This window comes from Lithobates pipiens, unplaced genomic scaffold (genome assembly GCF_037356315.1).
Source record: "Lithobates pipiens isolate NorthernLeopardFrog02 unplaced genomic scaffold, aLitPip1_a1.2 Scaffold_16, whole genome shotgun sequence".
In the NCBI taxonomy this organism is placed as follows: Eukaryota; Metazoa; Chordata; class Amphibia; order Anura; family Ranidae; genus Lithobates; species Lithobates pipiens.
In genome coordinates this window covers 539385620-539402591 of record NW_027507748.1, presented here as the reverse complement: position 1 = coordinate 539402591, position 16972 = coordinate 539385620, and the positions used below count along the sequence as shown (strand labels likewise).

The following is a 16972-nucleotide window of genomic DNA, read 5'->3' as shown; positions in this document are numbered from 1 at the left end:
AGGGAGAGTATCCAGGGCCGCGTCAAAAACGTACTTAAGGCCTTGTACTAGTTGATGTGTTAGTTCCACGCAGACAGGGGGGGGGGCAGTAGCTCCCTCAATTCACAGTGCAAAAGTTTTGCCCACTCAGTAAGTGTCTGTGACACCAGTGCGGATGCCAGTACAGGTCGCACGGTTGACCCCACAACCGTAAACACGGAACGAGCCATCGCCTCGGCCTTCCTGTCCATGGGATCCTTGAAGGCAGGAGTCCCCTCAACCTGGGATCATGGTTACTTTATCTAACCTGGATACTGGGGGGTCCACGACCGGAGGAGTCGACCATTTCTTGAGAAGGCTTTCCTCAAAGGGGTAACGCACCGCCATGTTTTTGGGGACCGAAAAGGTCCTTTGCGGCCGACCACATTGCCTGTAGATGAACTTGTCAAAATAAGTCAAATACGGGAACACCTTAGGTGAAGGTGCTGGCTTGGGGGACCCAAAAGGGACCAATACATCAGCAGAGGGATCTACTGGCTCCTGGATCTTCAGGGTATCATACACAGCTGTGATAAGTGCTCCAACCAGCTCCTTGTCGCGCCCGGACCCAGACGGGTAATCATCCTCGCTGCCCGAATGGTCCTGGTCAGCCTCGTCTGATAGGTCAGAGCAGGGGTCACCAGCCACAGCAGGGCCAGAGTCTGCATCAGAGCTCTCCCCATAGGAGGGGGGGAGGGGCCTTTTACGTGCACCTTTCCTTCCACGTACCACCTCTATTTTTGCAACAAAAGAGTTGAGGACCGCCGTAGGTGACCCGGTTGCAATAGCCTGGATTTTGGGGGAAGAAACACCAGTTTCTGAAGCCATTCTGACCCTACCCTGTCTGCCACCTGAAAGGGGACTTAGAAGAGTGAAGGTCCCACCCTCCTTCTGCTGCCTGGGGGGGGTTCCTAGCGCCAGACTCTCCACCCTGGGGCATTCTGTGATGGTTACCAGCCATGCCTGTAGTCCCCAGGAGGTTACCCAAGTGCAGAGTGAAGAAACTGTGTCGGCAGCAGCTGTAGAAAAAAGAGCGGTGAAACAATCTTGCACCAGTGTTCAGGAAATGGTCATCCAGCGTCCTGTATACACAGGGAACACAGGAAACAGCATGTGATAGCACAGTGTATGCTGTCACAAGAGAGCTGCGGTGAAAAGACCGCTCGGGCTTCAAAAAAAAAAAAAAATGTCTGCCAATGCTACTAATAGGAAAATCTCATAGAAAATGGCCACTGAGGCTCACAAGGGGAACCTGCTCTGTCCTCAGCCAAAATGGCCGCCGGACAGCGGCATGCGGTGACAAGCGAAATCATAGAACAGCGCTGCCTCCAACCAGCAAAAATACCTCCACAGACACCTTTTTGGGACCCCCCACACCGGGACCAGGACCATTGCTAGCCGCACAGACCCCCTACAGGTGAGAGACCCAGCGATTCCCATACACATGCAGCCGCCCCCCCGGGAGGGAGAGGGGAAAGGAGGAAAGATAGGGATGTGGGAGAGAAGAGAAGGAGGTGAGGTGGCCCCCGAATTGACCTCCCAGGGAATGCCCAGCTGCTCAACCCCCCGAAGCAGGGAGAGCCGAACTTACCAGTCCTGAAGAGCTGGGAGACAGTCCATCACAGACCCACTCCTGCGCAGTTACAGGGTGGCTGCTGGCCCTAGTATACTATGGTCTAGACATCAGTAGCCCGGTCATATGTATACCCTGGAGCATTGAAGCTCACCGACCACCTCTGGAGAGGAGGTATGTCGTGGCCTGCCGAGCCTTAGCTGCGACCTGCACATTCTCGATGGCCAGACTGGGGGGACTATAAGGAAACTCAACCAGCATGTCACCCAGCCGGCAGTTGATAGAAGATCCCAGGATCTTTCATCTTGCGCAAAAGTATAAATCCTGCATCAAAAAAATGGACCAAAGGACCCGCAGGGTTCCTAGGTCATTCTCCTTCACTAGGCAAAATAAAACTGAGGCTGCTGGGGCAGCAGGGAGGGTTGTTAGCACAGGATCTGCCCCCCTGGGCGGTACTGACAGTTCTGTGTATTGTGTTACAATTTTGCCTAGTTCTCCTAGTGGTAGGCTAACAAACCCATTTAGTTACAGAGAGGAGCTGTGTCGGTCAGTGAATGTAAGAGAAATGAACATTTCTGAAAGCTGTGCAACAAGTTTTTTTTTGCCGTTTGCAACAAATTGAGGTTGTTTCATGTACGATGCGTTTTACATTCTGATGCTGTGACAAATTCCTAAAGAAATACTGCCATATCGGTGATCAGAAAAAGTGAGACAAAATTCAACTAAGACAACCTGCAACAGATTTATGCGCACCTTACCATTTTCGGTTTCAGCACCAAAATTTCCATTCAGTGCACCTCTAGTTCTAATGAGTATCTACAACACTATGAATTTTATGGAAAGTCTCTTCAAAGCTAGGATGCAACAGTGATAACCACCAAAGGAGAAAATTCCATGCCATTCTTCATAGTGATGGCTATATTCTTAATGGCTACTTGCTCTCTAGGTGTCCATTTTTTAAAGAGGTATAAAGCAGGCACTGGAGGGAACCTTCATCTTATTCTTATTGCCAGTTTCTGTTACACTCCCCAAGTAATCAAAAGGTCTTAAGAGGTTTAGGACCCCAGAAAATGTCCCCTCTCTTCTAATCCTCAACATCTGCTCTGTCTATACACTTTGTATTTATATATAAAATCCCAGTCCAAGGGCTCTTTCACACGTGCGCTAAAATTTTAATTTAGCCTAATTAATGCACCAATAGTGTTAATGAGCATTTTGGATGTGTTGTACAGGTGTTCATGTTGTGTCAGGCAACACTTCTCTGTTTTATTTTTTTCACAGGAGTAAAATGGGAAATAAATCACTTTTAAACACACCGTAAAAGCGCTCTAAATGCCATAGGTGCATTTACAGTGCAATTAACATGTGGTTATGGTGCTTTTCAATAGAAGTGGCTTGAGGTTGCAAAGCGTCAACGCCTGCCATACTCTGTAGGCAACATTATTTTTCCCTTGCCGTAATGTGAAAGAATACTCCCAATTGCAATAATTCTGTGTGCCATTGATAGGCGTACGGGAAGTGTTAAAATGGTGATCCAACGGCCTATCGTCGACGTCTGTGTGAAAGAGCCCTTACTTTTTCTATGGGTTGAATTAGAGCTGCACAATTAATTGTTAAAAAAATCGTGATCTCGATTCAACCCCCTGACGATCTCTATTGCAGATTTTGCTGATTCTTTCATAGAACAAGTGGAGAGACTTATCTGCTCACTCAGCTGTCAAAAGAAAACATCCGGGCAGTTGCCAAGTTTTTAAAATGAAACATTGTAACTAACTCTTCCTTCTTAGAAGAAAGGGATAAACTTCTGTGTGAAAAAAAAATCCAAGCAGTCTGCCAAGTTTTTAAACAAAGTATAAATACAGGAAGTTTAACCACTTCCCACCCAGCCACTGCATATGTACGGCTGGGTAGGCGCTCTCTCCTTCTGAGTGGATGTTAGGGAACGTCCCTCAGAAGGAGCAGGATCGTGCTCTTTCCCGTGCAGTGGCGCTATCCCGATGCGCTCGTGTCACCCGGACACATCCGACGCATCTTAGCTAGGCAGGAGGGCTCTGCGATTGGCCCTCCTGATCACATGACGGCCGTGTCCAATCACAGCCATCATGTAATGTAAAACAGCCGGTTGCTATGTGATCGGCTCTCCTCTCCTCACATGGAAGTTGTCGCTGAGGAGAGGAGGACGGATCGCTGCAGCCGGCTGGTGATCAGTTAGTATGAGCTGCTTTTTTTTTTTTTTTTTTTTTTACAGCTTTTTAATCACTGTTCACCGGCCTAGTGTCACCTCACATGTAAAAAACACACAAAGTAAACACACATGTCCCCACATAGTAATGATCCCCAAAATACATGTCCCCCACATATAAAACAGTAAAATCACATGTCCCATGCACACATGTCCATGATCACCTGCGCACATCTGTACATGATCATTTGCGTACATATGTCTGTGATCACACAAACCAATTGTTATATAACTATTATAACCAATTATTATACAATAATTCTATTGTATAACTTACAATAGAAGAAAATTGTTTATTTTTTTTCTAAATTTTCGCTCTTTTTTCGCTTATATCGCAAGAAATAAAAAAACGGAGTCGTGAATAAATACCACCAAAAGAAAGCTCTATTTGTGCAAACAAAATGATAAAAATTTCATTTGGGTACAGCATTGCATGACTACGCAATTCTTACTGAAAGTGCGATCACGCTGAAAGCTGAAAATTGGTCTGGGAAGGAAGAGGGCGAAAGTGCCCTGTATTGATGTGGTTAACCACATAAAAAAGTCTAAATCTTTTTCTGACACTTAAGTAAAAATCAATATTTTTTTGCTAGAAAATTACTTGGAACTCCCAAACATTATATATATTTTAGCAGAGACCCTAGGGAATAAAATGTCAATTGCTATAATATTTTATGTCACACTGTATTTGCCCAGTGGTATTTCAAACGCATTTTTTTGGGGGGGGGGGAATACACTTCAATGAAAAATAAAAATTTTTTTTTTTTTTTTTTTTTAAATAAAAAATAAATATAAAAACAGTAAAGTTAGCCCAATTTTTTTTTTCTTTTAACGTGAAAGATGATGTTACGCTGCAAGAATCGTGATCTATCTTCTAAGCAAAACAATCATGATTTTCCTTTTAGCCAGAATCGTGCAGCTGTAGGTTGAATGTATGCTAGGTAGTAGAACAAAAAGGAATTCTCATACAAAATCTAAAGACCTTCAACTTCCAATGTGAATGGCATTCTACAGGAAAAATACACTATTACTGAATCACCTACAAACTTATTTAGGGATTACATTTTTTTTCAAAAATCTTTTATTCCACATTAGTGGGAGCAGTAAAAAGAAAATGTGTTAAATTGATGTAAGGTGTCTGTAACAAGTCTAGGTGTGTTTTTCTGTGTGTGTGCGCGAGTTGGGTATGGGTAATCACATGAAGCAGTCCCTGTTCTCATATACAGTTTCCATGACAATGAAGCAGATGGTGACACTTCTCCCTGAATGCCGAATATCTCTTCCTAAACTGTGCTCATGCTGCTGTGTTTTCCACTTGATAAAATCTATGCTTTGTTCAGAAATAATGAAAAGGATGATGCCTGTTGGACAGAAGCACTGAACATTTTCAATTATTATTTTAGAAAACTGAACAGTGAACAACTCCGATAAGTGTAATGTAGACTATATGGCCAAAGCAGGGCTGGATTAATAATGGAGCTGAAGGCATTAAAGCTCCAGACATCCTTATTAAATAAGCTTTGCTCCTTTTTCTGGTGCGTTCAACGAGCCCAGAAGTCTATTCTACCACCTCCTCCAAGATTCAGAAGATGCTACTTTTCATTAATTCACGGTTAGATTTGACAGAGGCCTCCAAATTAGAGGCTGTGAGCTAGCAGTTTGCCTATGAAGAACAATCAGTTCTAGACAAGTTCCCAACAGCGTGTTAAGCTAGCCATAGATGGCTATATTGTCCTTCGACCGTGTGTTACGAAAATCTGGAAAAAAATCTATTCAATGCATTGGATATTACAATTGGTGAATTGACAAAAAAAAAAAAGTTAGCAAACCCGCTAAAATTTCAATTGACTGCCACGTCAACAGTTCATTTTTAATGTTTGAATTTTGGTTACATGGAAGGGACATGTTTATGCCTGTGAACCTACACATACCATATACTGTATATCATTTATAAATAAATGAATGTTTGCGTTTTACCTCCAGATCAAAATATTACCTACCGTGCACACACACACACGCCACAATATATACTTTGCCAAAATTGAAACCACATTCGCATTTAGAATTTTGTTGGTTTATTGGAAAAAAAAAAAAAAAAAAACACATTATTAGCTTTTTTTTTTTTTTTTTTTTACACTAAAGTCGAAAATGACCACTGAACTGTCCCCCACTAACAAGTGGAAAATCAAATGTACATTCTGAAAAAAAAAGGAATTTTCTAACAAATGACCTAGGCTGCGGTGTTCCCGGGCTCATCAGAAGCCTGGGCTGCGGGGCGCCGGGGCTCATCGGTGTGTAACAGTTATGTATATGTACCAATAAATTTTTTGCACTGTTATTTGTATTGCCAATTGCAAGTTTAAGTCATTAATGGTCATATGATACTTTAAATAAACTTGTCATTAGCAGTACAGCTATAAGTGCAAAATTTGAAGGCAAAGGAAGACTACAGGGAGCTATAATTTGCTAGCATTGTCTAATGCTTATGAACATAAGCCAGGAGGTTTTTTTTTTTTTTCCCTTTTGACAGCTGAGCAGGGATTTTATAGGTAAATACTGCACAAAAATGCAGTCAATATGTGTTGTGGGGAGCTAGGCCACTATTTTAATAAGCACACCTTTAAAAAATTGATTTTAACCAAACTTTTTTTGACACTTTTTTTTTTTTTGAGAGACAATCTGTTGATGCATTTCTTTTTCTTAGATCAATTCTATTCTATTCCCCTCTGCTTCAAGGAGTCTACATCAGAGTCACCTTAAGAAATCATTTTTTCTAATGAAAGAACAATTCTATGAATATACCATTCTGTTTTGTGGCTGGACCCATCTCAAGAAATCTGTAATATTCTCAGAATGTGTATACCAGTTTAAGATTACCGCAGAAGGATTGAAAGATTAGTCTCTCTCAGATGCTGCTGCGTGGCCCTTGGGTCAACAGTTCCTGGGCTGCCAGTCCTTGAAGTACTGGTTTTCAGTAGAGTGGGAAATGGTCATGCTTTTATAGCCATCTGTGTGCCCACTGGGAAGATTCTCCCTCTCTTCCTGTATGATCAGAGACACAGGAAGTGAGGGAGAAAAAATAAAAATAAAAAAATCGCAAAAGGTACAAAAACAATAGAACACTTGACAGCTTCCAACACTATTTAGAACTAAAAAAATGGTTTGGTTGGCGTTCCAACTACAAAGAAAAAAAAAAAAAAAAAACTCTTCTAAAAGAAACAAGGAGGCTGCCATGCAGGACTTCTTCTATTTCAAGTCACCAAGCCATGATGTGAATCCAGATAAGGACTTATGACTTATCACAGCCCAGCTGTAAGAGTAACGCCATTGTTTTGGCCATGTAGGATGGTGAGGAGGTTCAGATTAAGGCAGTACAATTCACTATTGTGCCCAAGGGACACAAGAAACGTCCAGATGAGTCATGCCAAGGGCAACCACACAAACTAGTCTTTTAGATTTGGATAAACATTTTGGATAGCAGTAAACTCTGCACAGTTCTCTCCGGTTTGTAAAATTGTATAAACTATCTATGATCTGTTAGAACCATCACTAGGGCTTCTGTAATTGAATGCCCATTCCCCATTAGTGTACACCCTTTGCCACATACAGTAGTGAGGTTTGCATATTATGTCCTCCACAATATCACAACTTGAGTGAGAAGTGTTGTATGTACATCATTATCTAATCAGGTACCATTGTTGAGTCTCTCTAGACTTCCATCACTGCGCAAAACACAAACTGTTCTACAATCAGGGTCACTAGATTATGTAACAAAAACCATCAAAATACAAAGACAAAATTGATGTAAGCGGTTTCACGGTTGATTGCTTTACCAAACCAGGCCATGTTGCTGGAGCAAAGGAGAAGGAAATAGACAAGCTTCCATTACTTAAAGGAGAATTCTCGGTATGGATAAGTTTGCATAGCAACATTGATTCAGCTTGGATCAATGTAATTATGCATATACTATACCTGTGTATCTCAATGGAAGCTGGAAATTATCGTAGTAGGCGCTACTACAGTAACCTCTGAGCTTCCGAGTTCCGTACAGAGTTGCTGGTCTTTTCAGAGGAGCAGCAAAAGGCTTCAGAGCAACTGATCGTATGGTGGGTAGGAAGAATGCAGGATAGGGATATTTTATGCGGGTGGACTGAACGAATCTGCCTGTCAGTTTTTTTAGGCAGCCCGGATCAGATCATTCATTGCCTTCTCTGGTGCTGCAGGTATCACCGGCCAACATGCGTCCGTTATCACCGGCCAACATCCGATCCTATCCTCCAAAAACAGACAGATGGGAGATAAGTTCCCATGTGTATTTTAGATATGTTGTATATTGGATATGGTGTCTTGACTCTTCTTAGGGGCTGTTTGTAGTGTTCTGTTTTATCAAGTATGTGCTTCTTTCACCTCTTCTTGAATATTCCCTCACCAGTCATTAGAGGGGCAACTCTGGCATGCAAAAGCAAAACAAGGCTGTATGCAGAAATGCGTCAGTTTTTTAATCTTGACCTTTATGTAGCAAATAAAAATATTCATGGGATTCTGAAGTTGCCGGCTACATCTTTCTTGGAAAAGCAAAACTGTCTCTACCAAAACGGTTGCCTATACATGGAGACATATCAAGTCAGCACTGGGGAAAGGATCAGCTAATGGGAGACCACAGGCAATACCGGTGACTTATCCTTTACCCTCTACTTGCTTTTTTGGGCCCAGCCTCCAAAGATTAGATTTTCTTTTAATGCCAAATCAGATCCCAAGCAGGGTGCACAATGGTACATAATGCTAATGACCATATTTGCCAGCATCTGATGTTGCCATTGCATACATTTACATAAATCCTAAGGCTGGGTTCACACTTCTGCAAACTAGATGCGGGTTTCTCTGCATCCAATTTGCATGACAGGAGACTGTGACCGGGTCACACATCTCTGGGGCATCTGCGGAGCGGATTGTACAGGGGTCCTGTGCATCTCTGGCTCTGTTTCCGGTCCTAATTCAGGCAAAAATTCGGGCCCGCTCCAGCCCTGAAATGGAAAACAGGGATGCGCCATACCCTCTGCTGTAAGCTGAATCTGAATTCAGTGTGAACCCAGCCTATTTAAAACAATAGTTCTAAATGGAGTAGTAAAGCTTTAGAACCTCTGTCAGGTCTTTCTCTGCCCAAACATTTTAGATTTTTGCTCACTTCCTGTCCTGGCATCATTAAGTGTATCGGGGTGTCACTGGAACAGGAGGTGAGAGGATATCTACCCCAGTGGAGACATGGGAGGAGATCAGACCAATATGCTGTCACTTCACTACTCTGTCTGAAGAACTTCCTAAAAACTGGGGGAATACCGAGCAATGCCAAATACAGCTCAGAGGTCAGTTTTTTTCTTTTGCATTTTGTTCTACTTTAAAATGTAAAGCAAAAACTAAAAAAAAAAAAAAAAAATCTATTTGGTTTGCATAATAACCCCTTTATATAAAAGAAATACAAATGTGGTTTATTCATTCCAGCTTGTGTGGGATGAAATGTCTACTGACATTTGGAAATGAATTTTTCACTTCTGGTTTCAGTAAACATCTAGATCTGGACAGTATGTTACAAAGATATTTGTGTACTTTATGAATATAATGGAAATTTTCTAACAATTTTTCTTTGTATTATGTATAATTCAATCACCATGCCTGGTTAGAGTAAAAAAGATCTCTGTTGACCACAACAACCAGATCCAGGCGCTGTATCTTGCAATTAGAAAAGAAATGAAACATTCAGTTGGTTGCAATTTTGGAAAAAAAAAAAAAAAAACTTCTCTTTGCTCCAGCGTTCGAAGGGAGCCATCAAAAAAAGTTTCTGGGATTAGATTCAGGTTTTCTAGGGATGCACTTAGCGCACTTTTTTCAGTTCCCCTTGTGTTACTACTTTCTGGTAAAGATACTGGTTTACAGAAGTTCCCTAGTCTAGGGCAAGAGAAGGGCACTATATTAAAGTGAGAGCATGCCAGACTGCCAAGACCCATAAAGAATTTAGAAGCTGGCAAACATGGTCTGTATATTTTACCCTTCAGCTATTGTTACATGCAAGGTTTATAGAAGTGGCACAACTCTCTCTAATATAAAATGCTATTTTTTTTTTTTTACTCTGTTCCATTTTATGAAAACGTTACTGTGTAACGTTTCATAATGTACGTACACTTTAATGGCCCTTGCACACGATCAGAAAATTGCACGGAAAATAGTATTCAAATCGATCATACCATAATCTGATCGCTAGTACACAGCTTTCGAGAGCCAATCACCACAGTTCACCCACTATTATCCAATGGGACAAGCACGAACATTTTTCCATGTACGATACCAGATCATTTAATTTTTGTTTAACCACTTTCACCCCCTTCCTGCCCAGGCCAATTTTTTGTGCCGTCACATTTTGAATAACAATTGCACGGTCTTGCAACACTGTACCAATATGACATTTTTAATCTTTTTTTTTTTTTTTTTTTACACAAATAGAGCTTTCTTTTGGTGTTATCTGATCACTCCTGGGTTTTTTATTTTTTGCTAAAAAATAATAAAAATCGAAAAAAAATAAAAAAGTTTTTCTTAGTTTGCCATTAAATTTTGTAAATAAGTAATTTTTCTCCTTCTCTAGTGTGTGCTGATGAGGCAGCACTGATGAGGAGGCACTAATATGCCACACTGATAGGTGGCACGAATTGGTGTCAATGATGGGCACTAAAGGGGCTGTACTGTAATCAGGGCACTGATGATCAGTGTCCTGATTGCCTGTACAGGTCTCCTCTGCGAGGAGGTGCTGCTGATTGGCTCATCTTCTCCTGACACTGTCAGTGCGAGTCAACAAGAGCTGATAAACAGCACTTCTGCATTTACATTTGATCGGCTGTGATTGGACACATACATGGGTAAAGAGCCATCTCATCGCCTCTTTACCAAGATCAGGGTCGCGCTGCAGGTGCGCAAGAGCAGTGCTTCTGGGGCGCGGTCATATGACGCTGTCCCAGAACAAGAGTGCATCCCATCTGCTGTCATTTTACTATATGGCGGACGGGAAGTGGATAATCAGTACAGTTGTCATTCGAAAAAAAATACAATACAAGTACACTACAACATATTACATCACTTCTGAATTTTTATTCTGTCGTACAAGAATTTTCGATCATTTGACTGATAATCTCATCCTCTGTATACCAGGCATAACAAGCAAATTAAAAGGCTCATATGCACAAAAAAAAAAAAAAAAAAAAAAAAACACCACAACAACATGTCTTTCCTAGGCGTTTGACTTTTTTCCAGCCTGTAAAAGCACCTCTATGTTAGCTATTGGGAAGGATTTACTAAAGGCAAATAGTGCAATTGTCTAAATGAACCTCAAAGCTAGATGTGTTTTAAAGCTTGAGCGTTTATTCATTCCAATGGCCAGAATAAATCAAGGGGTTTAGTTCTGCTTTAAAAAAATAAATAAAAAAAAAACTTTTTTGGGGGATTGATTGAGTCCTGGCCCATGATGCCCATCATTCATCCACCCATTGCCTCCTGGGATGTCGCCATCACATTCCAGGTGGTAGTATTTCAGTGTTTCGGCACAAGATGCCCCGTGCATGTGCGGACCACTGCATAGTGTGCCAGAGACAAGAGGTGTGCCTGCCCATGTATTGAGGATACACTGTGGCTGTCCTCGTCCCTCTATGATAGAGTCACAAGATGGGCAAAGGAGAGATTTGGGTTGGAAGCAAAACAAACGCTGGACTTCATGGACCAGTAAGTAAATGTAAAATAAAAACTATAAAAGAGTTGTATATTCTTAGTTGAATCTTTTTGTGCTTTGTGTAGTTCATACAGATGTGCAGTAATCCAGTGTGAAACTTTTCATCTGTGCAGGTGCTTCCTTTAACAAAGACCAGTCACTGCTGTTCTCCCTCCTTGTGCAGGGTAACTGGTCTGGTCTCCGCCACTTCCTGTAATAGTTTACACTCAGCCTATGATGGGCAGAGCTGCTGGGCCCACCCACAGCTCACCTCTCTGCACAGGCCATGTAGAGAACAATGATGATATCACCGCTATTTTTACAAGGTAATATCTGGGTTTGCAAAGGCATTTGGTGCACACAAAGTGGATTTATATGCTTTTGTGGCTATTGAGTGATATAATAAAATGAAAGTTTTTGTGTTCAGCTTTGATGGCACTACCTACACCAAATTCAGATAAGCTTTTGTGCCAGTTTTGGTAACATTATCGACAGACGTGACAAATTCAGGCAGTTTACTACTGTCACTTTAAGAGCCTGTCACCATGACAGCTACAGCTTCTTAAAGAATTACCGCCCATTGGCACCCTTTATGAATTCCCTCAAAATTTTTAACTAGACCGGTGTCATAAAACTGGTCAAGTAATATACATATCATCAAAAGAAACCTGTAAGGCAGCCCATATCAGGGATCTCCAAACTATGGCCCTCCAGCTGCTGCAGAACTACACATCCCATGAGGCATTGTAAAACTCTGACATTCACAGACATGGCTAGGCATGATGGGAATTGTAGTTCCAGAACAACTGGAGGGCCATAGTTTGGAGACCTCAGAAACAGATGATTACATTTTCTTTCCTCCACCACTTGTGGATAGAAAGAGAAACGCTTGATTGCCCCATCCACAAAGTCAGTGTCGAAATTTCAATCCACGTATGGCCGGCTTAAAGCGTTTGTTACCCAAAAAAAAAAAAAAAAAAATTGATCCTGTCCCTTTAAAGCATGAATAACAGCACAGTACTTGTGCTGTGTAATTTGCCCCCTCTATCACCTAAAACACCTGGCTGATCCTTCCTGGTTCTGCCCTTTCCCCTGTAAACAGACCACGGTTTATCATGGCTGCTTAACCCCAACACTGTGGTCAGTTTACATGCCTCCATCATTCGCAGCTCACCTGTGCCCTCCTCTCCCCCCTCCCTCCATGTCAGCATGTGCCAGTGCCGCCCCCTCCTCCTGCTGCTGAAATAACTAACATTTTCATGCAATCCCCTGTTAGATAATACAAATGTCCACTGTATGTGCTTTATTAAAAAATGCCCCTGTATGCAGCACCTCATTTCCGAGCGCCACTCACGTGACTGGCGCCTCTCTCCTCCTCCTGAATGACATCAGCGGGGGATTGTCAGCCCCTCCCGCTGTGGCTGTCAGATCGGGAGAAGGAACGGCGGTCGGTCATGTGAGCGTCGAGGAAATAAGGTGCTGTATACTGAGGCATTTTTTTAAATAAAGCACATACAGTGGAGACATAGCATTATCTAACACAGGGGATTGCCTGAAAATGCTAAAGATGGTTTACAACCAATTTAAGGACAAAAACTTTTCCGATTTGCTTTTCTAATTCCAAGCTCTACTGCATCTCTGCTTCAATTCCTAGAGAATAAAGCTGGCCATACGCAAACGGTTTTTGCTCTGTGGGTGGCCCGAGCACCATCCTCTAGCCCAGTGCTTCGCAATTATTTTCTGTAATGCCGCCGCCCGCCCGCCCCCCCCCCCCCCCAGGAAGAAGAAAACATTTCGCGCCCCCCGCGCGACTGTAAATAGTATCATTTGTCTATAAAATTGTTATAAGTACATCTCTACATAACACTGTATCCTTATTAACGTATATGAGAATAAAAAAAGAAAGAAATGTGGATCAATTTACATTTTACATTTACAATTTACTTTTTAATTGTCAGAAATTTGTAAAATACAAAGATTAAAAGCATAAAAATAAGCCACACCTACATCAGTTGTGGAGCAATGGCAATAAGGCATAGATGGATGAATGCCCCCTACAGGTCGTGTTGACGCGTTTCAAAGCATAATAAAAGCCTTTTCATCAGAACACTGACCTTTTTTGGCTGAATCGGCGGTGTCCCCTTTTATGTGTCTTCAACTCCTTTCTTTTAGGCGTTTTTCTGTACAGAGGACCGATTTCCGGGTCTAAAAGTCACACGGGCAGGTTTGGCCAATCAGCATAGAGCATCATGTCTATCCAATCGGGTCCTCTGCATGTGTCACGTGCGTTGGCCGTCACGTGGTCCTCCACGTCGGGCTGCTACTGGGGCTGCGCTGGGACAATCTCCAGTGTTCGCGCCGCGCTGGCCCCTCTCTCCAGCCGTAGAGTTGCTAGGCAACCAACGCCGTGTGGGATGCCGCTTGCGAGTGAGTCGGATGATCCGATCTAGACATCCAATATGACAGTATTTGCCGAGGTCAAACGAGCCCCCCTTTACGGAGCCTTGCGCCCCCCCAGGGGGGCGTGCCCCACTATTTGAGAAGCACTGCTCTAGCCTGACATCCTTCAACTGAAAAATAATTTTAAATATTGTTGGTTTAAAAACGGCTGCATCCAATCAGATGCAGAGAACAGACAGGACACGGTACTCTGCAATCTGTAAGGCCTTGTTACCGCCTATGAGATCTGCATGTCTATGGATGGCAGAAGGCCACTTTCACATCAAGGGTCAGTTTTTTCAGGCAGACCAGATCAGACCCTCCATTCACCCCTATGGACAGACGGGTGAAATCTGACTTGTGCCCATTTACACCTACCTACCTCCAATCTGATCCGGTTCATGGGATCCGCCCCCCTCTGTCTAGGTGGATCAGAGGGAAGTTGGGTGTAAACGGACAGTGGTATGTGTGTACACTCACTGATCCATTTCCACCCTTCAGTCCAAAGAAAAAATAAAATGGAAGGATCAGCCCCCTTCATCTAGGTAGATTGGATCGTAGGGCAGTTGGGTGTAAATGAACAGCGGTATGTGTGTATAGAGCAGAGCAGGCTCGGTCTGCATTAACTGAGCGGACACGGACTTGCCATCCACCACACTCTGCTCAGATCAGCGGACAGATCCCCTGCTGATCTAATCGGAGTCTGCCCCATGTGAAAGGGGTCCAATGCTTTTCCCCTGTTACAGCCCATCTGTCTAAACACTGGCCCATGTACAGGGAAAGGATTGCAATCACCCATTAGTAATCTCTCTACAAATAAAGTGTAGCTTGCATGCATCTATCGCTCTCAAAGTAGCCCAAGCAGATTATCAAAAGAGATACTTAAAAAGCGGGGTTCCACCCTAAAGTGGAACTTCCACTGATCGGAACCCTCCCTCCCTCCGGTGTCACAATTGGCACCTTTCAGGGGGGAGGAGATACCTGTCAAAGACAGGTATTTACACCTACTTCCGGGCATAGACTCCCGTGGGAGTCTATGCCTCTTCTTGTCCTGCCGCGCTGTCTGCTGGGACACACACGGGTCCCAGAGACAGCGCGGACAATTCCTATTGGGCTGCGCGACTCGCGCATGCGCAGTAGGGAACCGGGAAGCAAAGCCGATTCGCTTCACTTCCTGATTCCCTCACCTAGAATGGTGGCGGCAGCAGCCGAGAGCCAAGCGATCGATCGGCCTCGGCATCGCTGGACCCCGGGACAGGTGAGTGTCCATTTATTAAAAGTCAGCAGCTGTAGTATTTATAGCTGCTGGCTTTTAATATTTTTTTCCCCCCAGTACAATCCCGCTTTAATATAAATATATATTATCCTATAGAAGGGCTTAATAGCATTACTCATTGGCAAATCCTGAATACATTGGTAAAACTTGGGTTTATTGGTGCGCTAAAACTTTTTAGGGTCATTAAATACGGACCTAAAGTCTGCAATACTTACCTCTGCTTCAGAGCTCTGAGGTTCCTCACTGGCATCTTCTACCCGGCGTCTTCCAGGTGCCAGGCTGCAGCCGTCTTGATTGGCCAGCGTGGGATGATATCACTCCTCGGCCGAAGTTCAATCATCCCAACACACTGGCACTGTGCCAGAATGTAAAGCGCATGCGCAGCTCAATGTACAATTTAAAGAAGACACAGCCGTAGGGTAGGTTTGGGTGCAGGTCTCTTCTGCAATAAAGCGCTGCCTGCTCATAGTTTTTTCGTATGAGGTTTTAGTTCCACTCTTTTGTCCTACCTTTCATAATAGGTTAAAGAAATAACTGCAGATAAACAGGTACAACTTATGTCAGAGGATTTTTTTCATCTCTGTGTATCGCCAGTCTCTGAGCAACACTTGTAGCATGCCCATAGTCTCTGACCATTACTTGTAATGTTTAGAGAATACAGTCATGATACATGTCATGGTCAGAGACTAAGGACATGCTACAAGTGTGCCATGCCAGTCTCTGACCCTCTTTGAAGCTTTACCTGTAGCATGCCCGTAGTCGCCAACCCTCACTAGTGGCATGCCCGTAGTCTCTAACGCTCACTTGTAGCAAACCCGCAGTCTCTGGCTCTTACTTGTAGCATGCCCATAGTCTCTGACCCTCACCTGTAGAATGCCTGTAGTCCCCGACCCTCACTTAAACCCACAGTCACTGATCATCTCCTGCTCCATATCTGTAATGCCCAGCAGCTTTCGGTACTATTTTATTCACTGCCTGTTATTGGTGGCCCTTTTGAGTTGAGGGGCCCCTTATATGAAGAAAGTTGCCCACCCTTGTGAAATGCTATGACCCCCAGCTGTAGCGCTATGATGGGATGAAGCCACCTCTCTAGAGACAATCGTGGGTCTAATATAAAGGTCAGGAGAAGCCATGTGACCCACAGAAGATTTGTGAGAAATGAGAGTGAGAAGTAAATGAGTAATATTGAGTAGAGAGGGTGAGAGGAAAGCAGAGGATCAGCCTGTGTACTTACACATGGGGCACTGTGTGGAGTCCTCAATGCTGTGATCAGGTTCCCTCCACCTGCTGTGTGTGACGAGCTGGGATCCCGAGGTCACTGGCAGCCCTCCTCCTCCTCCTCCTCCTCCTCCTCCTCCTCCTCCTCTGTAGAAGGCAGCCCATAGCCCGGGCCGGGGGAGACAGACAGGGAAACCTGACTCCTCGGCGTGTCTGCACTCCGCTCAGCTTCGCTCGCATTCTCTCTGCCAGCTTCTTCCCTCTGCTGGCCGGGGGAGGAGGGCCCGTGACGTCAGCACCCAGTCCCATTGACGTCAGTGGAATCCCTCTATCTGCATCAATGAGCTAAAATTAGCCGCACACAAGAAAAGACCAAAATAGCTCTCATGCCTTTTGTGTCACACGCTCCATAGACAACAATGGGGGCACATAGTATTTATAGGATCGCCCAGCACGAAC

At 43.6% G+C, this 16972-nt stretch overlaps 1 protein-coding gene across 1 annotated transcript in view; it reads right to left on the bottom strand.

The window, feature by feature from the left end:
• NR4A1 (nuclear receptor subfamily 4 group A member 1) overlaps positions 1–16658 on the bottom strand; it is a 75482-nt gene extending 58824 nt beyond the window's left edge. Inside the window, exon 1 of the mRNA XM_077483282.1 lies at positions 16530–16658. The gene's annotated coding sequence lies outside the window, so the exon portion shown is untranslated. The remainder of the gene's footprint in view (positions 1–16529) is intronic.
• Between the last annotated feature and the right edge of the window lie 314 nt (positions 16659–16972).